The 18002-nt window shown below is 35.8% G+C and overlaps 2 long non-coding RNA genes across 4 annotated transcripts in view; one reads left to right on the forward strand and one right to left on the reverse strand.

Annotated features, from left to right (window-relative positions):
• Positions 1–8826: 8826 nt before the first annotated feature.
• Positions 8827–14094, reverse strand: LOC147873745 (uncharacterized). Its single transcript, XR_015535398.1, has 2 exons — positions 14014–14094; positions 8827–13033 (listed from the first exon to the last, which is right to left on the reverse strand). It is a non-coding gene; the product is annotated as an uncharacterized LOC147873745 (long non-coding RNA).
• A 111-nt stretch (positions 14095–14205) lies between these two features.
• The window catches only part of LOC110832533 (uncharacterized), a 97935-nt gene continuing 94138 nt past the window's right edge, over positions 14206–18002 (forward strand). For all 3 annotated transcript variants that reach the window (XR_015535393.1, XR_015535394.1, XR_015535395.1), the window contains exon 1: positions 14206–14347. This is a non-coding gene — a long non-coding RNA (uncharacterized LOC110832533). The remainder of the gene's footprint in view (positions 14348–18002) is intronic.

Here is an 18002-nt window from a genome sequence, read left to right on the forward strand (position 1 = left end):
GCAGGATCATCCAGATGCATTTTTGTGTCATCTTTCAGAGTGTGCCATGGTATATCATACAATTGACTTTGTAAAGTGACCAACCTTAATTTTCTATCAGTCGTAACACTTCTTTGTACCTTCAGGAGTGTGTGTTCTCTTATGTGCCATAGTCTTTGGCACCATTTCTGAAAACAAGCATCAGAACCTTGAAAAGATGAAGAAGCTGCTTCCAAATCGAAAATTTGTTTGGTGAAAACTATTGATTTTATTTGCATACTCCTCTGAAACACCTTCAGCTAACACAAAGAAAGGTAATCCATATCACACAAGATCTCAAATGAAACAAATTGTAACTCAACTTTAAATATGCCCATTAAGGCTGCAGTCTACCAGTACAATAGCAGAACATTGACTGTAGAAATTAATGTGTTTCTGCAGAAAACTCTCTGCACAATCTTTGTCATAATGAGTGTTTCTGCCATCTAGTGAGAGAAGAGAGAAAAACTATCACAAATTTACCTTGCATTAAGTATCAGCCATCAACCTGATAAGGATGATGTTGATTTCAAAAGAAGAATTGGATGTACCAAACAGCATAATATCCCAAACAAAATTTGGTGAAAGGTCTCTGAATTTTTGTGAATTTCACCTGAAAGGTGTCTATGTTCTGGATTTACAAATAAAACTGAAACCATACAAGCTTGGATACAAGAGTTTCCATTTCTCATTGGCCATCTTATTAATGCATATTATACCATTTACTACCTGTTTTATATGAGTGTGTAAGTGTAAAGACAAGTAGTGACTAACCAGACCAAGCACAGGGGCAAAGGCATCAGCAGAAGTCAACTTGGACAAGACAAAAACACCAGACATGAAGAAGGGGCAAATGCTCTAAGCATCATTCCACAAGTAAAGATGGAACAGAACCTGCCTTTTGCAGGCTATTGCTTGCCTGCGCCCTCCACAACAACACTGTGATGAAACATCGCTGTGCGAAAAAAAAGGGAGACTCCTAAGACACACTAAGATTGAATATTACTTTAGTGATGAAATCATTACCTGATGTGTTTGTACTTTAGATTTGACAGGTACTGAAGGTAATTGAGATGTAGTAGACTAATTCAGTTGTGATTTTGTTTTGGTTCAGTTTCTTATTTCTTATGCCATGTGATCAAAAAATCATGCAACAGTACCCAGTGAGGTCACATCATGGTATAACCTGCTCATGGCAGTCGGTCTGTTGTCTTTCAACAGCATAAGTGCAAGGCCGTCTTTTTATAAGTGGAATGAGTGTTTATTGTTGAACACTAACTGGCATCTCGCTTGTACTTAACTTGCCAGAATGATACATTTTCCCCTTTGTGAAACAAATTGAGAATATCTTCCGGTGAACAGTCTCCGTGACTGAGGAGCTCTTCACCGGCTTAAGTCAGATACGAGGTAAAGAATGAATGCATGGATTGCTGATCACAGTGGACTTTTCCAACACTTAATATAATTGTTCTTTGTTTTCTGATTCCAGTATAATTTATTTTTTGACAAGTATAACGTGTGTTGCTTGACTTTTTGATCATCCTGTGTGTGTTAATTGTATTTGTCATTTGGCCAAACTGTTCATTCAGTGTCATTTAGAGAAAGTATGTTTCTGTAGGAAGCTCTTCATGACAAAGTGTGTTCACATAAGTGAGAATGTTGAATAGGAATTGTCAAGACAAACTATATTTTGGGCATAATTAGATTTTGGGAAATATGTTAACATTAACTTTATTCAAATCTTAAATTGATTTACATTTCCCTACTAAAACCCAGAAGAATGATTGTGAATGAGTGTGTACATGGCCTCTGGCATGGAGTAAAATCCTGTAAGCCATTAAGTTGTTATACGGCCTCTGGTGTGGTGTAAATACCCGTAAGCCAACAAGAGATGAGTATGACATTGTACTTGGTGAAAAGAAATGGAAAAACATAAAGGACTGAGATGTGTCAACTTACACCACGGTGTTGTTTCTTGGATGTGTGGAGGAGTGTGTGATGAAAACGAAATTGGAGTATCTTATTTTGTAGGAATAAGACATTTTTTTGTGAGTTTGTATGGTGTTCTTCCAATATTGTTAAGCTATTAGGAGCTTGGGGGAAAGCACATTCCTGTTAGTCATGTGTTAGGCACTGTCTTTTGTACAGGAGCAAGTAATATATTTTGCCCCATGGAGTCACGTTTATTTCAGAACAGGCTGTAAAAACCACACCATGCATTACAGTAGTAGTGCTTACATGATGTCCTGGGTTCAGCATTCTCACACACTGACCAAACTGTTGTCACCTTTGACAGTCTTGCATGACGTTTACTCTGAATTCTTTGTCAGAAGACTCCATGTTTGATGTGATGTGGGAACTGTAGTTGCAGCAGAAATCCCATCATCACACTTTTTGCTGAGAGCACCATTTCAGTGGCTCTTATGCCTGGTAAAGAACTTCCTCTTGGATGACTGGCAAATTAAGATGTTACTCATTTTGTTTGATTGGCTAGTCCTCCGAAGAGGAGCATTTATTTAAAACTGTAAAGTACAAGATAGATCCATTTTTATGAATTTTAGGAACATTTTAATTTGGTCCTACACTTGGGATATCAATTGATAGTACAAAACAGGCATAAGCAGTGCACTTGGGAGATGAGTAACTGATTGTTTGCGAAAAGAGGCTGAAGGAAATGTCGATCAGTATGTTCAGTCGGGAGTAACCATAAACTGTAAGTGATTGTAAACATTTTTATTGTTCAATAAACCTGTTTGTATGTATGGGCATGTACACTTACTACGATCCTTATCATCACAGCTCCTAAGATACATAGTTTACCCAGTTTCTTAATTAGACATTTCAAGCAAAGACGTTGATTATGTTGATAGAAAGATTGTCTTACATAGGTTATATACTGTATGTAGAGGTTCTTTTAGAACTCAGATAAGTTCTCCCTTTGATATTTTTGCTTGGTAATCAGAACACCAGAAATAAAGAGAGAAAATTATCTGTCCATGAGGCGTGTATGAAAATATGAGGTTCATATAGCTATTTTGTAGTTTCAGAGATAAAGTGTTTGTGATTCTAGTTCACTACACTAATGTTGGAAGCAGAACTGGTACATTGATCAAATTCATACAAACTAAGATATCTTTAAAACACAAGAAGTTAGAATTATGTTCATAAGAACATAGCACATACCAATGGTAAATTTGCTGAATTTTATGATGAACATTAAAGTTTCTCATGACCATCACACTGAGAAGTTCCCGGAAGTGCATGTATACCATGTGTTATAACTCATCCCTAAGTGGTTGTAGAGTTGTCTTTATGCTCTGAGCAGGAAAGATCTATGAGACCAGATGCATAAAAAATGAGTTTGATCCACAACAATCCTGGGCATTCCTGAGATGAGGAATCCCGACTTTCTTCTCCCCATAGCCTATTATAAGTTAGAGCCATGATGGTTGTATTCAGTCTCTGAGCCAAAGCACAATATGTCATACCTTCTGTGGTTTAAAATTATAAATGGATTGCATTGTGAGTCACACATTGGTATGTGCTTTTTAGAATGAAGAGAGACATTATTCTCTCCAAGAGAATATGACTTAAGTAATTAAAATACTTAGAATTTTTGGAAAATAATGTGTTATGGAAACTTTGTTAGCAGGTATGGGATCATTACCGCCTTCATAACAAGTATGTTATCCCCAGTAGAACTGCTTATCCACCTAATATGGAGGTGAAGTAAAGATAGCATAGTGCTATTTTTTGCATGGGGTTAGCTTCAACAAGTCCAGGACCATCATATTCCCGGACCTGCCCCTAACATTAAGTCCATAGTAAGTTCTTAACGCGCTGGCTTCAATATTTAGGTGCTGCCAATTTGTCTACTATTTTGGCACCTTGTAGCTGTATAGGCTGATACCCTGGCGCTACTGTGCTCATGTGTTACTCAATCCAGACACATTTATTCTGAATAGCAAAAAAATTTAAATCAGATACCCTGTTTACTTGTAGTAGATATGCTTTAACTAAACCTCAGAGTGCATACAGAATGATCATTATGAAACAGTGATTAGCACTGTAACTAGTCTTATTTAGAAGGGGGGCAGAATGGTATCTGGAAATCCAACTATTAAAGGGGCATGGCTTACCATAAAGCCAAATACAACTGATATATAGGTATTTCTTTCTATTAGAGAAACAAAAGTATAGTGTTTATGAACCAGTTGTAGAAATATCCATTTTCTTAAGGTTCAGTGAGAATATTCATTCAGTAGCTGTGTACCAGAACATTTGTCTCTGCCATCCATCTAGTTCAGTGTGTGTGTCTTATCAGCCCAGGCTATTGTCTACAGACTGGATGGCTAGGATTTGATTCCCATAGGGGACAAAGAATTTTTCTTCTAGCCTCTGCATCTAGACTGTGAAGCTGACCCAGCTCCAATCCAGTGGAGACTAGTGGCTCATTTTCCCCAGGTTAAAGCGCTGACCACTTATCCTTGCCTAGTGCTGAAGTGGGGATTATACCTTCTCTTTTCAAGCACTGCCATGGCAGTATCATTTTCAAGGCAATCATCATGTACAGAAATTTGGTACATGACAAAATTATATTAAATTATGTAAGGTATTTTGCTGGATGGTTATTTAAAAGTAATAGCTACGGATTGTTTCTTTAGGTGTAAATGAGGTGTTTTGAGTTTACTGCACAGTAATGAGGAAACTATGCCTTCCCTAGGCAGTTACCACATATTACTATAGGCTACACCATAGTTCAAATTTCAAGTGTTACATTCCTTATGGCCTGAAACTGTTTCATAGTCAGGGAGGAAATATGTAATATTTGTCAAGAGTATTTGCAGCAATGATTTAGTAATGCAGATAAACATGATTGTTTGTGGTAATTATATTGAAGTGATGTAATTCTCATATGTTGAGGAAAGTGTCACCAACAACAGTAATCCTAACAGTTTTCAATAACATTCAGTTTTGACATTCTTTATTGTGCGTATTTCTAAGCCACTGCCCCTGTCAACTTCGGAAAGGAACATTAAATGTGACTAACAAAATCATTTTCCCTATTTCCTTCCACTGCTCTAGTAACTGGTTATTTTGTAGTATATCCAAGAAAGGACCTGCTCCCCAGACAATATTCATTCCTGTTATGGACTGTCATAATTCTATTACAATTAAATCATTTACTGGTCCATCACCCAGAGCACCCACTTGCGTCTGAAGATGCGTGTAGCTTTGTGCCCTCTGCCTGTTGTATCACACAGATGTGCAGGAAGCAATTGTTATTCTTTAACCCTCTGTTGTGAGCATATCATTTGAGACAGCCGTAGAAAGCTGTTATTGGAGTACAATTTCTTCTCTCTATAAATGTTCCTATACTGCACTTAGAAAGTTGTCAGAATTCAGATTGGTCATAAGCAATTTAAGGAATATGTAGGTAAGGTGATTAGTTGGGTTTATACTCTGGCCTTCACCCTGTGCCACCAGGTTTGTCTCATCAGTGTGGTGAAGAGAGAAATTCAAAATGATGACAAGAATTTAGATGAAGACACATATAACAATGAAATAAAATACATATTGTTAAGAATAGTTTACTTTACCATTTGGAGCCATTTCTCAACCTGTCGTTCCACATGACCATATCTCCTTGGAAGGAATGTTGCATCTATTTACATTTTCTTCTGTTTTTAGATCCATATTTTGAACATTATTTTGATTTTATTAATGTGTGTATGCAGAAAAACTCCTACCAGTTAGCAAGGAAATAGGCCTAGAAGTAAATGTAGACAAAACTAAATATGTGGGCGTAATAGATCAACATCAGCAGCAAGGGCTGAACAATTAAAAGTGACATATTTGAAAATGTTTCAAAATTTAAGTATCTGGGAACAACAATAACAAATAGAAATGAGGTCCATGATGAAATTAAGCGGAGAATACATTCAGGAAATGCTTTTGTTGTGTTCAAAAACTATCATTATGTTTGCTATCCAAAACACTAAAGATCGGGCTATATAAAACAATAAATTTCCCCATTGTCTTGTATGGTTGTGAGACATGGTCTCTAGCCTTGAAGGAAGAAAGTAGATTACAACTGTTTGAAAACAGGCTGTTCAGGAAGATGTTTTGAGCTAGAAAGGATGAAATAAGTGGGGAATTTAGAATATTACATAATGAGGAGATGCATGAATTGTACAGGTCACCTAGCACATGGAGGATGGATTCAAGAAGTGCATACACAGTTTTGGCAGGAAATCCTTCTGGATAATGACCACTGGCAGACGAAGAAGGAGATGGGAGGACACTATTAAGATGGGTCTTAGGGAGGTGGGCTGTCAAGATGGAAAATGGATGAAGTTGGTCCAGGATTGTGTGTGTGGTGACAGGCTTTCGTGTTTCGGTTTTGGACCTGAGTTCTACTACCAGGGAGTTAGGTTACTGGAAAATGTGAACGCATTGTACAGCCATGGCTTCCACTGCGTGGACATGATCATGAAATATTCCCTCTGAATTGCAAGTTTATAAGCCTTCTGTATTAGAAAATAATTTATGACAAGGAAAAGGTATTTTTGTTGACTTGAAGTTCTGTGACTCTTGTCAGAAATTTAGCCATCCTGTCACTTGTTTGGCATAGTTTTACAATACTTGGGGCTTCAGAGCATTCCATGATTCATGTAAAGAATTCCCATCAGCCGTAGATGTGTGTGATATGCCTGTGTCTCTTGTCTTTCCAGCATAATGCTGCATATTGCTATGATCTCTTCCTCCTCTGCTTTGCTGTGTAAGTCCTCATGTCATATGTATTCCTTGATGAGTAGCTGAATTCGTACATTAACTTGTGTTTCTCTGATGCATTGAAAAAATGTAGGTACAGACACAAATGATCCTAATTCTGCTCTACACCGATTGTGGCTGGACCAAGGGGCAGTTGAGTTATCAGCAAAATGCTAATTGAGAAAAAGTAGGTTTTCAATAATTAATTTACACAAGAAAGATGTCCATTTTTTGTTCTTTATTGAAATCCTATTCTTGTGTCCCATTTAGAGAATCAGCATATTAGAAAATTTTCTCTCATCACCTGTATTACCCTGCAATGCCAGGCTGCTAGTTGCTTGTAGGATGTTATAATGATGGTAGTACAGATGTGAATCTTCCACCAAATTGTGACCACAAACTTTGTGAGAAAGAGTTTGGAAAATTCTGTGGGAGAAGAATCTTTTGTGATGTTTGGTGCTGCATTATGATCCAACCCAACACTGGATCTTATAATTCCTTGTATTGTACCTGTCTCATACTAATACTTTTACTCTCCACATACCATCCTCTGCAGCTGTTTCAATTAACTTTCTCTTGATATGGAGAAAATGTGTGTTCTAAACAGTTGGCTCCTCATCTACAAGTTACTATCCTGAATTCTGGTATAGATTCTGTCCTCATACATTTTCTTCATTCAAATGGGGACATTTCAAGTGCCCTGCTATTTATTTATTTATTGATAATAAACTCTGTTATGTAAATGATAAAAGTATCGCATATGCACAGGGGATATCTGACAATGACAGTAGACCACACCAGTGCTAATTTTACCATGAAATGCACCACTAAATCGGAGCAGGTGTATATTAGGATGAAAGTAAATCACATGACCACTTCTAGAGTTTGTTGTTTCAGGGAAACCCAAAATTATATGAGAAAATTTCTAACAACAATTATTTTACTGCATTTCATCCCTAAATGGAGCTTGATTATGTTTTTTTTTAATATATGTATCTTTGTAACTGCACTGTAAATAATGTTATCAAACAGGAAGTAAATAGAAATTTGCCATTATGTCAAAATTAAAGAGAACAAGTTATGAGTATGGATCAAAAGTTAACTTGTGCACATTTGAAATTAAATTACTGAAATACTTTACAGCCTTGTACTGAATTCTTATATTAATGTTGCAGAATATAACCTAAAATAAGGAGGCCTTTCCCAGTTTCAGCTCTTAGTTGTTACAGAATATAATTGTAATTGTAAACAAATGCTTTACATGTTCAAAAGCCTGCATGTAATAATATGGCTTTGTTCAGTAAGAGACTGCAAGAAACAAGAGACATGGGTAATTTTAATTACTCATCTGTAATCACAAGGATTTATATCATGATAAATTTATACTTGATTGAATACATTCTTTTTAAATCATAGTTGAATTATCTTGTTTAAAGTTTTACTGCCACACTCTTTTGTCATTCCAACATTTCTGTATAATATGAAGCAGTCTTAGAAACAAATGTGTACTACATGGAATGTTTTCATGTGAATTCTTTGCAAGTAGGTCTTAACATAAATTTACTGTAGGTACAGATCTGCTGTTGCAAATCTGATGGTCTGCACAACTTAAAGTACTTGTGGGTTAAAATGTAAACTGCAAGTGTTTCATGCTGCAGTCTTATATTACCTGTATGTAAATTTAAATAAAAACAATGAAGAGAGGCATGAAAAAAGTGTAATTTCATCTGTACTTATTTAAACACCATCAAGTTTTATTATACTTCATTAATTTTGAAAGATGATTTTTGAGGGGTGTAGGTGCAGCTGAGTTGATCACCCCTGGGCCAGAAAAAAATCGTTGTGGAAGCCGAATGTTGTGCAGGCCATATTATGTTGATAGCAAAGTTGCATAACATTCTGATGAATGTTAAGGAAAAAGGTTATGAGAATGGGAAATGGATGGAATTAGCTAAGGATTATGTCCACTGGCAGTTTATGAATCTACTGCCAGAGACTTCGTTAATTGCTACTTAGCAATGATCTGAAGGACACTTCTCACAGACAAATTGCTTTAATTTATATTTTCTTTTTAAATACACATTACACTAAAGACAGGTTCACATTAAATGTGGTAGCATTAATAAAGTCTATGTTCCGTTTGGGCTTCATATAAAGTTATGTTTATATTGGACTAATGTGGGCCAGAATGAAATCTTCCATAAAGCTTTTAATGTAGATCTCCAATATCAGATTTCATAATCACCAGGTGAGCACATCTTAAAATGAAACATGAGTATGCTTGGAAGTATATGCAAGAAACCAACATACCTTTACCATAATGTGAAATAATGCAGACAAGAAAAATCTTATGTTGGGTAATGCATATCTTGACAGAATAATTATATCCTAAGCTATAATAAAGAGAAAATTTTACATTTATTCTTTAAATATCAGCAAGTTAGAAAATGTACACATATGTTTACAATTCTGATGTATTGTGCAGGATCTGACTTTTGACCTTTGTGACTGACCAGGTTATTCTCCAAGTAGGGATTTCCCACTCACTTTCATGTGCAGAAAAGCATGTAGGTCTTCATATAAAGTGATTGTTATTGTTGCTGTCTTGGCCAGATTTGCTGTGCACTGACAACAAATTGTAGTAAAGCTAACCAATATCAAGTTTTGTGTAAATCCATTCTGTTCTCATGATGTTATATTCAGAGAAATTGACATGGCAAGTTTTGCAACATATACAGTAGTTGTGAATGTGCTAAGAAAAGTCAATAAACACACAACCTTTTCCTTTTAACGGTTAAAAAGCAGACATTTTCAGCTATTGTAAATTACCAACATTATAAAGTTAGTAATTTTGAAACTTTTGTTAAGGAATTTCAAAATTAAATTATGCAGAAAGATAGTAATGTGTGAAATGTAAAAGTCTACGAAGTATTTTATTAACCACTGGCATATTATTCTGTGATCAAGTGATAAATTTCACACAGACTATAACCTCAACTCTTGATCTTCTGCCCAAGATAATGTATCGTTACAAATTTTATGAAAGATAAAGACAGGCCTTTCCAACTACAGGTTGAACCTTGCACATAAATTGCTAACAGACTTGTGAGACATTCTTTCTAAATATCCTTTTTTAGAAATTATGCTATTACTGAATGAAGGTAATGTGCATCACACGTGTGTGCAATGTATTTGTTTTCTATGTACATACCCAATAAAATTGTAAGTTAAAACATTTTGAATAAATATATACTGTTAAAAGGATCGGATATATACCATGTTATATACAATTATGAGAAAAGAGAAATATGACAAAGAATTGCTAATGTTTTCTTAAATTACTTACAGTATCATTTTACCTGTGTGTCATAATGCATCTTTCTTCCCTAATAGCTTTAAAACCAACTAATGGATTTATTACACTTTAAACTTGACATCATTGACATTCCAGTGGAGTATACTTTACTTTGTTACTGCTGATTCTCTAACATCAACATTACCAAATTATCAACAGCATGATCTTATGTCAGAATGATACTAGCAACATTTCAAGTTGGTTTAAATAAAATGTGTCGTGCTGATAAGTTGGTTTTTTCATAAAACACAAAATGATATCATGGCAGTTATGTAAATCCATTTGATATCAGTAACTATCAATATTCCTGCTAGAAACTTAACATTAAATGTGGCATAATTATAGATCATAAATCATGTATGATACTCACTTTATGTTCTTTGTAAACATAACAGTGATGCAGTGCTTCTAAGTTTTCTAAAACTTCTGGATCATGGGCATTATACATAGAAACTTATACTTTTCTTGATAGTTATCTGCATAGTTAATATTTTGTAATAGCTACTAACCTCTAAAATGAAGGAAGTATTTAACAAGAAATTTTGTCTATAAATCATTATTCATAGTATCCAAATGTCATATATTTAGCTTAAAGACTTCCAGAATTTTATTTGTAATTTCAGTATACTACACACTGATGAGAGAACAGTCAGTGAATGAATGCACACTAGATAATTTGCATGACACATGAAACTGAAAAGAAATGTAAACCCCTTTATATAAACAGCATACCCACTGAAATTTCAGACAATGGTGTGGGTCCTCCCATGACACTCATTACTGATTGAGTGTTGCCAAGTTATAAAGGTTAAATAAAGAACAATATATGAAAGAAGTTTGATATCACATTACAACAAATAATTATGCTTTCTTCTGATTCTGTTGGCATTCCTGTGTTCAGTTCATCATGGTACACAAACTGTAATCTGCACTTTGTCTGAATACCAACTTAATGGAATTACAGCTGCAGAAGTTTACCTTCACTCACCTACATAAAAAGTAGAAGATGATGATTAGTCATTAGTGAAAGATGAACCATAGAAAACTTCTCATTAGAAATATTTTTTCATAACAGTTGTATTACTAGTTTAGGGAGGGAATTCCTTTTCAAACACTTATCTACAACAATTCAGCCTTTATATATCTCAGTACATAATAAACATCTCCATGTTATGAAAAACAGTACACATCATTTCAACAATAAATTCTATAACTGTCCAAATAAGATATCTTCATCACAGAATCCCACATTGGATCTTATCCTGAGCCTGTTTACATCTCTACCACAACTTAGTTCTCTAAAGAGTTCTGTTTCAATACCATTCTGCAATATATATACATTTCTTTCCCTTGAGGTTTTCTTAACAAAATCTTGTATGAATTTCTGTCACTTCTGATTGATCATCTTGATAGTACAAACTGTGAGGGCTGACTAAGACTTTAAGTTGTTTCTCTGGTGTTAATTTAACATGTAGATGGCTTAGAACTGAGATTTTGCCATTTTTTTTTCTTTCCATTTTCTTGTGTATCTGTCATAAATTACCATCCCCCTACTAATTAATGAGCTTTATGCTAAATGATGAAATTGCTATATATATGACAGGAACGTGTGTACCACATTAATAAAACACTATGTAAACAACATAATTTTAAGTATGAATACTTAGAGTACATAATAGCAGAATGAATTACTACATATATAACCTGGTACATTTTTCACTGGGAATCAAACTTCAGTAACTCCATGGAGCAGATACCTTAATGAGTAAGTAATAGTTGCTCAGCCAGTCTGAAAATACCCCTCCTTTTACAAATCCAAATGTGCACCACCTTGTTCACAGGAGTTCACCACTTGACTGTTTACTGAAACACATGAATTAAGTCCACATCCATACACCCTGTTCCTTTAAGATCCGTTTTCAAACTATCCTCCCATCTGTGTTCATTCTCCTGAGTGTCTCTTCCCTTTAAGTGTACATATTTGTAGACATTTCTCACCTACCCTGTACAATGCCCATCCTGCTTCCGATGTTAACCAAAATAATGTTTGGTGAAAAGTACAAATTATGAAGCTACCTGCTCATTATGTACATATATACATATTCTATTACATTCCATAGATCCATAAGATAGTCAGATGACAACATGATGTGGAAAAAGTCATAATAATAATACTGTAACGTGGTGTCATAAGAGCCAAAGACTCGCGCTGGAGGGGAAGGGCCACTTGACACCCCTCCCTGGCTAGCAGATGTTGACTGTAGGTGTGGCAGCCATGGAATGCTCTAGACGCCGTATTCCCCTCCCGAGGGATGGTAGAAACTACCAGAAGTCGTGCTTTCCAGGAAGCGTACCTTCCAGACTTCCTGCTCGGCCGCCGAATATAAAAAGGTCGCCTGCCCGAGCGCGAGTGGATAAGTTGTTGAAAGGAGTGGAGACTGTTGATAAGTGAGAGGAGCGAGTTGTTGATAAGAGTGATGTGAGTCAAGTGTGTGGAGCCATCAAGCGGTCTGGTGTGGCGCTGAACAAGAAGGGGTCTGCAGCGTGTGAGAAGCACCGGGTTCGTGGACCATGGCGGCTGAGGAGCCAGCGTGTGTCCAGTGGGGTGCTATAGGCTGAAGGCTGCATGTTGAGAGCACCGGGTTTGTGGACCGTGGTGGCAGAGGGGCCAGCGTGTCCAGTGGGGTGCTGAGGGCCGGAGGCTGCGAGTTAAGAGCACCGGGTTCGTGGACCGTTGTGGCTGAGGAGCCAGAGTGTGTCCAATGGGGTGCTACGGGCCGACGTGTGTGTGTGAAGAGCGCCAAGCTCGAGAAGAGATAGGCTCGAAGGACAGTGCGTGTGCATGTCAAGAGCAGAGACCCAGATACTGTTGTAGAGGAGAGTTGCCTGTAAATGTAGACCTCTATAAACTGATTTGATTTAACGTTAATAAATCAGGGTTGACAATAAAGGGTGTTCCAACCTACGTCACAATACAATACATATTGTCAAGTACAATTCATACTATTATATAAATTTCACATAATACAAACAAAGGGTTCACCTAATGTAATGATAAGTTACAATTAGATCTACCCATTACACACACAAGATAATTTATCACTTATTTGTAAACAACCTAAATTCATTGACAGAGTAAAAGGAGTGTGTGATTAAGTATATTTTTAATGCTACATTAAATTGCGCCTTTTTATTCACAAGACTTGTGAGATTTGATGGTAGACTGTTGAAAATTTTGATTCCTGCATAATATGCACTCTTCTGAAAGCATGAGAGGTTGGCAACTTGTCTATAAAGCTGATTCTTATTCCTTGTGTTGTCACTATGTACAGCAGAATTAGTTTGAAAAAGTACTTGGTTATTTACAATAAAGTTCATTAATGAGCATATGTATTCACAAGGAGGAGCTAAGATCTCTAATCTCTTAAATAGACTTCTACGTGAATTCATAGATTTTACACCAGACATTAATCTAATAATTATCTTTTGTAAAGTGAATATCTTTTTGCTGTTTGATGAATTACCCCAAAAAATTACTCCATACCTCATAGCATGAAAATAGGCAAAATATACTAATCAATCATCCTTACAGTACAAGTTTACTGACATGTTCTTTCATGGGCTGTGGGTAACAAACAATAAAGAGTGCCAAACCAATCAGTGAAAACACTAGAATCTGGCAAACAGTTTGCTATTGTAGATAATTAGTTTTAGTTAAGAAACTGTTCAGTTAAGAATGTGAAGATTTTAAAAGGTTTTAAGTTGTACAGAACTAAGTAAGGAGGATATTAAAGTTATGCGTAATTTTAAGAACGTGTAAATTGCAAATGTCATTTCCTGATATTTAGGAATCCACATAGACTTGCATTTTACAAGAATCCGCTTGATTTTGAACTACAGGACTTGTGCACTAGTATCGTTCTTCTATACCACCAGCGATTTTAAAAATTCTTCACAACACGTACTTCACGAGATTACTAGTAGATGTCACCGTGGCGAAAATCAGAGAAACTGAATCATTTGATGGTACGGAAGAATAATTTGTAGTATCTCATAGTCTTTGGAGTGCGACAAAATGTGAATCTTAGCGAATAGAAGTTCAGCTGTGCCATTGTGGAAGGGACGCGGTTCCATGGCATGAAGTTGTTAGTTTGGTGCCAGGTATTAAATCAGAAAATTTCTTGCTGTAAGGGACTTGAGGTAAGCAGTGTACTTCTTCCATTGTCATTCGGTTATTTTTCAGACATTGCAACTTATGCCAAGATTTGTTAATTGATAGTTAAATTTATGCGGTGTTTTGTGCCCATGTGGCTTTGGAGTGGTGGGGGCTGTGGACAATGAAGGAGAGAACATCGCGAAACATTGACTGCATTGATGGTTAACTTTGTTGGTCTCCGAAGGCTGATGACTAGGTTAGGATTTTAGTCAAGTAATGTATCGTCAATGTTTGTCAAAGCTGAGTTGCTACCCCCCGGATTGCCACATCACTCAACAGCAGCGTCATAATTGCACTAGGCGCCGTATTCTAATATATGTGGCCTGGACAAAGATGACAGAGTACGTTTATGCATAAATATTGTGGGTATTGTACAGACATATGATACACATACCATTCAGAGAAGTGAAAGAACTTTACTGGAATCACGCGTTTCGAAATATTTAGCTACTTCAGTTCATGGTTTTAACGCATGTTACAATCTTCACAATAGGACTGATTGGAAATGTATGTGTAACACGCTTAATGTTGATACACAGAGCACCAACAGGTGACTTTGAAACATTTATTAACGAGTTAACAGCAATATGGACTGCCTTTAAAACCGAAAATGAAATTTGTCATCTGTGGGGATATAAATATTGACTATCTGTCTGAAAGCTGCTATAAGCAATGTCTAAATTATCTTTTAGCAACGTTTAATCTTACACCTATAGTTAGTTTACCCACAAGAATTCAAAATAGCTCCAACTCTGCCATCGATAATATTTTTGTAGATATTTATAGGTTAGAATACATTTCCATTAAACCAGTAATAAATGGGCTATCTGATCATGATGCTCAGCTATTAGTTATAAAAAACATAAACCTTATTTCTAACTTTCACAATGATAAGAAGGTAACTAGCATGATGAATGAAATCACTTTAAATGAATTTATTCAACATCTCATTGTGAAGATAGAGAATTATTACTCAATGGTGGTGATATGGATTCGAAGTTCAGTTCTTCTCTAAACATCTTTTTCAGCATATTTGAAAAAAGTTTTCCTACCAGAACAGAGAAAAAATTGTCCGAAACCAATGTTTGGATAACTAAAGGCATCAAAACATCATGCATATATAAGCAAGCTCTTTACCTAAATAGCAGGACCAGTAATAACCAACTACTGAAGCAACACTATAGAAAATATTGCAACATTTTAACTCAAGTTATTAAAGAAGCTAAACACATACATTACAATAAATTGATAGTAGAGTCTGAAAATGTAGTAAAAATTGTTTGGAAACTGGCAAACAATCTAGAGACATTGAAAGCCCCCCAATAATGATAAATAATGATAGAGTAAATTATCCTAAACTTATAGCTAACTATTTTAGTACCTACTTTTTAACGAGTGTAGAAAGAATGAACAGCATTGAAACCATAACCCAAAAACCGAAGATGCAATGAAGTTCTTGTCTAAGACAATTCCTAATTCATTTCCGAATATTAATCTTATTCTACCACACCAAATGAAATTAAAAGTATAACTTTTTCTCTCAAATCAAAAAGTTCATGTGGTTATGATGAAATTTCATCTAAAGTACTTAAATCTTGCGTAGATTATATAAGTACTCCATTAAGTTATCTTTGTAATCATTCAATGGCTGTAGGAATGTTTCCTAAAAAACTCAAATATTCAAAAGTAAAACCACTATATAAAAAGAGTGAAAAATCCTGCATCTCCAACTACTGACTTATTTCGCTGCTGACAACATTTTGTAAAATTTTTGAGAAAGTTATGTGCAAGAGAGTAAATAATTTCTTAAACTCAAACAACATGCTTGTAGAGGAACAATTTGGATTTAGAAAGAATCTCTCAACAGAAAATGCTCTATTTAGTTTCACTAATGAAATTGTATGTGCCCTTAACAATAAAATGCATGTGGGTGGAATGTCTTGTTACCTAGCCAAGGCATTTGATTGTGTAAACCATGAAATATTACTAACGAAACTGAAATTTTATGGAATTCGAGGTATAGCACAAGACATATCCTAGGTTCAATATAGGTTTTGAAGAAAAACTAATTGTGGAAGTTGAAACAAATTCCTTGGCTTACAAGTTGACAATACCTTAAATTGGAAGAAATGCATTGAGTATATTATTCCCAAATTAAGCTCTGCAAGCTTTGCCATGAGAACAGTTGTACCACTCATGACAATAGAGACATACATATTATATAAATGTCACAAAAATACAAACAAAGGGTTCACATAAAGTAGAGATAAGTTACAAATAAATCCACCCATTATATACAATAGATAAATTATGACTTACTTGTAAACATTAGAAATTCATCGACAGAGTAAAAGGAGTGTGTAATTAAGTATCTTTTTAATGCTGGTTTAAATTGTGCTTTTTTATTTATTTACTTTAAAGCTAGTTTACTTTGCTTGCTTCCACTCTGTAGTGTCATTTGGATTAATCTTTGGGGAAATTCAACAGATAGTAATAAAGTTTTTTACACGCAAAAGAAAATAACTAGAATAATGGCAGGTGTCAGAGGCAGGGTTTCTTGTAGAAAATTATTTTGTAAATTTAATGTACTTACACTTGCAAGTGAATTTATGCTCTGCTTGCTATCATTTGTGGTGGAAAACTTGGATAAATGTAAAAGAAATACAGATGTACATAATATAAAGACAAGACATAAACATGATCTCTACGTGCAAATGGTAACCTTACTAAATATAAAAAAGGAGTGTACTATACAGGTATCAAGTTATTTAATAATCTTCCACCAACAATTTAAAGTCTAAATTATGATATAAAGGTATCAAGCCTGCATTGAAATATTATCTCTTCACTCACTCTTTCTATTCTGTAGATGATTTTATCTCTGCTGAAAATTTTTAAGCATTATGTATATCTATAATCTATATGTAAAGTAAGTTTTGTATTTCTATTTAAAATTCTGAGGTATATGTATATTAATTTGTAAAATTATTTTTCATACTTGTATTGCAGAATCTATAGTTTATGTACATTGATATGTGAAATACGATCTTGTACTTGTGTCAAAAGTTCTGAAGTTTATGTATATTGTATGAAGTTCTGAAGTTTGTGTATATTGTATGCTCCGTAAGAGCCGAAGGCTCACGCTGGAGGGGAAGGGTCACCTAACTCCCCTAGCAGATGCGGACTGTAGGTGTGGTCGCCATGGACTCTTCCAGAAGCCCGGGGGTGGGGGGGGGCGATAGAAATTACTAGAAGGGAAACCTTTCAGAAGTTGTACCTTCAAGAAAGCAAACCTTCCAGATATCCTGGTCTGGAACCTTCGGCGACTGGGCCGGCAGATATAAAAGGTCGCCTGCACGAGTGCAAGTTAGACAGTTGATAGGAGTTGAGAGTTGATGGCGAAGAAGTAGCGAGAGTCATGTGGGGTCTCTAGTTGAAGAGTGTGGAGCCATCGAGCGGTCTGATGTGGCACTGAGCGAGAAGTGAGGATCGGCTGCATGTTGAGAGCACCGGGTTCATGGACCGTGGCAGCAGAGGAACCAGAATGTGTCCAGTGGGGGTGCTGAAGGCCAGAGGCTGCGAGTGAAGAGCATCGGGTTCATGGACCATGGTGGCTGAGGGGCCAGTGTGTGTGTGAAG

The sequence above is a fragment of the Zootermopsis nevadensis genome, unplaced genomic scaffold, assembly GCF_977971745.1.
Source record: "Zootermopsis nevadensis isolate Lab colony 2312 unplaced genomic scaffold, Znev_1.0 Znev_ptg000016l, whole genome shotgun sequence".
Taxonomy (NCBI): domain Eukaryota; kingdom Metazoa; phylum Arthropoda; class Insecta; order Blattodea; family Termopsidae; genus Zootermopsis; species Zootermopsis nevadensis.